Raw genomic sequence first — 6529 nt, forward strand, 5'->3', positions numbered from 1 at the left:
GTGTCCAAATATTCACTTGCTCAGGTTTAGATACAAAGGAACATTCCTGGTGGAATACAGAGATGAGGAGGATGGGGTATGAGTGGTGCGGGTGATTGGGAATAGTGCGTCTAGTTAACTTTGTGTTATTGATGTTATTCTTATATCAAAACTGTTATTATTAATATCATTACATTTGTTGTTATATCATTGGTACATTTAGTGGGGAAGGTGAAGGGGTAGGTAATATAAGCATTTGCTTCTTACTACCCTTTTCGAACATATTATTTAACGTTATTTTGTTGTTGAGTTATTGTTTTTGTTCTGTTATTTTTATTTTGATGTTCGAACTTTTCATTCATTCATTCATTCATTCATTCATTCATGTGATAGGATCAGGATCCCTCTTCTTCCTTAGGTTGGTGTAAGATATCAAAGAAATCCCTTGAATAGACAGAATGTTTCCCATGTACAGAGCTGAGTTTCACCAGTTTCAAAGTTCACTCCCACAGCCCATTTGATCCGCACCTCAGCTGGAAAAATAATGAACACTGCATGTTATGACTTTTGGGGAAAGAGGGTAATACTGTGTATATTCATTATATGAAAGTGGTAATGAAAAATACAGGTTCTTGTAAAAAAAACATTTCACAACTTTAGTACTTAACATTTTGTCTTCATTTTTTTTCAGAAAAATTGAAATCCTTATTATAAATTGACGTGTTTATTTTTATATGGTAATTTTTGTTAATAATGTGTTTTATGTGCTCCTGTTTGTGCAAACATGGATTTCTAAATAATACATTTGTGAAACTGTACTAAGAACCTTTTCTGATAACTAAAAATGGCATCATACACTACATCTACATGCAGGGAACAGTCCGACTAGGATCGAAATTTGGATTTTTGGACCAAATTGTTTGCACAGCCAGTGACAAACGAACAACCCGATATATATGGCATTTGCAAGCAATCTGATCGTCAGGGATAGTAGACTATTACTACTACTACTACTACTACTAGACTAGATCACTATAGACTACTACTAGATATAGAAAAAAGCTGGACATCACATAGAAAGGTTGGACAATCCCGAAGTCCGACCAATTAACTTGATTTGCAGGATCGTGTCATTATTGCTGATTCAGGGCACCTGTGACTGCCCAATTGGCGCCAACAGCCCTGAGAGCTGATTGGTTCAGAGATTCATTTCAAACCCCCATCTTTCAAGAGGAAGCCGTCAGATCGTTGCGAACCTATGCTCCCAGCTAGGCAAGCTCATACCTTCCGACATTTTCCTGCCCTGATTTCTCCTGCCTGATACCTGTTGCCGACCTGCTTCTGGACCTGATCCTGCCCTGATCTGCCATCCCGACCACTGACCTGTTTTGCCCTGTTTCCAGCCTGATACCTGTTGCCGACCTCTTTTCTGAACTCGATACCGCCCTTGCTCTCCCGTCCCAGCTAGTGACCAGTATCCCTGCAGTCAACGATTATCCTCGCTCGATACGGAAGTTCCACTTCCGCGTTCCTGCCACCTGCTACCCGTGTCTGTCGATCATCGGATTGTGGACGCAAGCACTGCTCTCTTTATCAATAAAACTGAGTAAACGAACGCTACTGGGTCCTGTCTCAGTTTCTGGCTTGTGACAGATCGAGCTCGAAGCAAACTCGAAATTTCATATCTTAGTTCATCTGTGAGGTGCGAAAAGCTGATCTTTTCTAATGAAATTTACGTTATACAAGACTATATAAGAATTTACGTCTTTTATTTTTCAGTGTCTGCAGAGGATACATTGACTGACAATTTCCCGTCATTGACAGATTTTTTAAGAGTTGCCGAAGTTTTTTTAAGGCCATCCGGCATTTTGACTGGTTGAAAATTGGACCGTGAACCACAGCAGCAGTCCACCCGTTTAAACATGTGACACTTAGGGAAGGAGGCAGAGAGATAAAGAAGAATGATGAATGGTGGATAATAAATAAAAAAATAAATAAGTCGGGGAGTGATGAATGACATTTTAGACCCGGCTTGCCCCAAAATTCGGGCCGAGTTGGGCTCAGGCTTAAGATCTTACCTCTGTGAAATGCACAGCCTGACACTGCATTCTAAAAATCACAATATTAATCAATATGACATAAGGGTCCTACATTCATTATACATGCACAATCATGTCTAACCCTTGAAATATTCCACATGGCACAATGCTCCAAAACAGTTCATTCCACCCTCTTCACATCACCTCGACCACCACTTCTAATCCTGCACTCGAATCACATTAGCCCAGGCTAAGTGGGGTTTACTCCGAATGAGGGTCTTCATATTGTCATGGCTCTGTACCCACCAAACCTCTCATCATGCAGGGGCCTCTTTAGTTACTCTGCTTTTGAAAATTAATGGAAGGGATCACATTGACGTACACTACATTACTGTTGCAGTTTTTATTTCATGTTTTTTAACAAACTATTGATGATTTTAATTTTAATGTGATACTGTCCCATATTTATGGGTTCACATGTCACAAAAGCTGGCCTTTTCTTGAGGATTTTAAGTTTTAAAGTACCTCGGAAATGTATTTTAGCATGCAGTGAACGTAGGGGTCTCAAATTATACCCCCATTCTTTTGTGCAAATGCCTGAAATAAAGCCACCCCTTGGAGTTCAGCCCATGTGGCTCATTGTCTTTAAGAATGTGGCTAAGGAGATGAGAAAAAGCAAAGGTCGCGTCCTGCAGGCAAGCATTTCCCAACCTTTATTGAGCCACAAAAACCTGATTTTTATAAGAAAATTGTCTCAAAAAGTAACAAAATTGACTAGGATGATAAGCATTCTACAGTGTTTGTGGCTGTAAGAATGCTCTTGTAAGAATGAAATGCTAATATTGTATTCTAACTTTGCATTGTTTACTACACAATTAACGGAGACTTTTTGTTGCTTAGCAACTCGTGTGCTGTTATTTGACTAAACTCCTTCCTCTCTTCTTATGTGCAACATATAGCCTGCCTCAGCTTTTTTTTCCGGCTTGAAGCAAAGTTAATGTCCACAGTAAATGGCGTTAAAGGGTGAGCAGATAATCTTTATCAGTCGCTTGTGTTCTTCAAGTAAGCACTTCAATTTCTGAATACTGTAATAGTAAAAAGTGAAAAAAAATTGGTCTGAGGGGGATTCAGGTCACGCCGTTCCAAATTCGGAATGTTTTGGCTGGGGAATTTTGATAACAGGACTCTGACGAAGGACGGCAGGCACTGTTTTGATAAACGCTCGGTGTTGTTTTGAGTTTCTCCAGACATCGAGGCGAGGGGGTGGACCCCACGTGGGGGCTTTCATTGGCACGACCATGGGAGGAGCCGGCACACCAGCTTGCGGATAGACGTCGGTCGAGAAAAAAAATAAGATCGAGAGGGGAGGCTTGACAGAGACTCGAGCGACACTAATTCGGCCATATATTCGATGGAGTTCACTTAGTTAAATTGTTTAAGAAATTAAATCTGCCTCCGTGTGGAAATGCTGGTCTCTTGTTCATTTTTCCATCAAGAAACGAGCGCGCATTGTTAGGAGAATGTAGGTTGTGTTTGGTTAATGGAGTCAGATAACTAATTCGAACAATTTGGTAAACGGTACATTTTAATACTTATTTCCTAACAGTTGTCTTCAGAAGATAGGCACTGACCTCGGTGAAACTACATCCGGTGAAGGAAAATGAGCTGGCAAATCTCAGACCCCAATTTTTTTTTAGCTTTCTGTTTCAGAATGCTAAGTTAATGAGGATGAAGGCAGGTATCACAATGCTACATCTACTGTTCACTGGGTTTCCTGTCTGCTTAAATCAGCTAGGAGTCAAAGATGCGCAGTAATGGCGCAAATACGCACACACACACACACATGCCAGTATAAGGAGCAACGATGCTATAATGTGTGATCTTACATCAGATATCCAGAGCTCCATCAAAAGGGTAATGTTTGAATTTTTACGATTTAAGGTAGTGGGCCTGAATGCAGGATGCAAGATGCAGGAAGGGTGGGACAGGTATGCATACCTGTCAACCTCCATGGCTCCATGCCCTTACGAACTGTTGTATTTTCCCTTACAAAATACAAAAAAATCTTACACCATATTTTTTGTTGTATTATACATGTTTCGTTATATCATATATATTGTTAATGAACATTTGTTTGTGAGACACTGAGTTGCTCGACATGAATGAGGTTTATTATAAAAAAAGTTCAAAAATTAAGTAGCTTGGACGTTCACTGCAGAAGGAAAAAAATACATGCAAATATAATTAAGTAGAATTTTTTTATTCAAATTATTAATTCATTTTCTACATTGAATTATTGTTGGTAATATACCGAAACCAGCTCAGTGGCCTTGGGGGTATGGCGCCTGTCCCGAGACTGGGAGGTTGTGGTTCAAGCCTCGGCCGAGTCATACCTGAGACTTAAACATTGGTACCCGTTGCCTCCCTGCTTGGCGTTCAGCATTAGGGGTTGGAATTGGGGGGTTTGGTCACCTAATGACTCCCAACACCTCAGTTGGGTTGAGCGAGGGGGCTGGGAATCCCCTCCTCTAAATCAATCTCCCAAAAAGAGTCAGAAATGACTCTAGCCACCTCCCACTCGGGGTATATGGCTGTGATATATATATATATATATATATATATATATATATATATATATATATATATATATACCGATTAAAGGGATAACCACAAACCTGTCTTTTTTGATTTTCTCGTTTTATACTTCCTTTTTTTTCTTAACTTCTTTATACAACATAATAATTCGTAATATAATGCATCAAAGCAAGTGAGCCGTTTAATGAGTTCAGCCGAAAAAGCCGGTTCTCTAAAAAAAGACGGACTTCCTTTCACTACATCAAACCGCTCGCTTCGTTTGCAACGAAAAAAATGATACCGAGATAGAGGCTACCGCAGCGAACTCGTTTGACTTGATTGATTTGCCGTTTCGTGATAGTCGGTGTATACCGGATGGTACCCATAATTGACAAATTTTCCTTTTTCCGTACAGATTTTCTCGTACGTCGTACACGTCTTAAAATGCATAATAAACGTACTTTGTATGGCAAAACCGTACAGGTTGACAGGTATGGGTATGTGTTCAAAAACCGGTTTAATTAACCAAGTTGAGAGTGACCAACGTAATGCTGGAATGAACTAACTACAAAAGGTGTTTGGATCAAAGTAGGAAAACAAAAACTGACAGGAACAAAACCATTGCACCACACTCGACAATACATGACCGACAAAGACGAACACGACAAACGAGATACACTTTTACAATTTAGACAAGGAGCTAATCGGCTAACGCCAGGGTGAGGAAGAACAAAGCACAGATGGACTGGATACAAGATATTTTAACCAGACAGATGAATTTACAAATTAATAAAACGTTGTAAATGCTCTAGAGACACAATTGCTGTTTCTGAAACATACTAAAAAAGAAATTGTGGTAGTTAAATTTAGGTTAAAATAAGTTGGATTTTTATCCTTGAACAATGTGTCCACAAGATGGCAACAGCAGCTTGTTTTTATTGACAGTTGTCTTGGCGGGAGTGTTTTAAATTGTCATTAAAGCTATAGCAAACGTTTCTGTCTCTTAATCATTATATCTTTGCTAATAACAAAATGTACAACATGTTGAATTCAGGGGCCAGTTGAGAATTTGTAAGAATTTGGGAAATGGAGACAAGAGAGTCTCATTTCGCGTCCTGCCACAAGTAAAACACATGTACTGGAACTTGAACTTATTGTAAGTGACTTTTCTTTTTCCTTTAAGCGGGCACAAATGATCAAAATAACGAAATACATTTTTTTACAGCAAATCATTCATCTTTTCACACTCAATGCACCTAAGGGAAATGCTGAATCAAGAGTCTGCAGGCTAAATTCACTGAAGAAAACGAAATAAGTTGTAATTTTAGATACAAAATTATCAACATATCTGTTGACCTGTAAGTTAACGCAGCTAATGACTGCCATACTGCTTATTACTAAAATAAAATTGAGTTGTATCTATCCGTGCAAAGTACAAGCTTGCCATTCTCGATGATTTTTATTATGCATTTATTATGCACGACGTACAAGAAAATCTGTGCGGAAAAAAACGCAAAGTTGTCAATTATGGGTACCATCTGGTATACACCGACTATCACGAAACGGCAAATCAAGTCAAATGAGTTCGCCGCTATCTCGGTATCGTTTTTTTCCCTTTACAAACGAAGCGAGCGGTTTGATGCTACTGTGCGCATGCGTCTACAGCCTCGGATTTCATGTGGTAGTTATGTAGTGAAAGGAAGTCCGTCTCTTTTTTGAGAACCGGCTTTTTTGGCTCAACTCAATAAAGAGAGCCGGCTCTCAAACGATTCACTTGCTTTGATGCATTATATTACGAATTATTATGTTGTATAAAGAAGTTACGAAAAAAAGGATGTATAAAAGGAGAAAATGAAAAAAGACAGGTGTGTGGTTATCCCTTTAATCAGGTAATTACCAAAAATAATCTAATGCAGAAAATGAATTCATAAATTGAA

This window comes from Urocampus carinirostris, chromosome 12, assembly GCF_059441175.1.
Source record: "Urocampus carinirostris isolate Australia breed hairy pipefish chromosome 12, RoL_Ucar_1.0, whole genome shotgun sequence".
Taxonomy (NCBI): Eukaryota; Metazoa; Chordata; class Actinopteri; order Syngnathiformes; family Syngnathidae; genus Urocampus; species Urocampus carinirostris.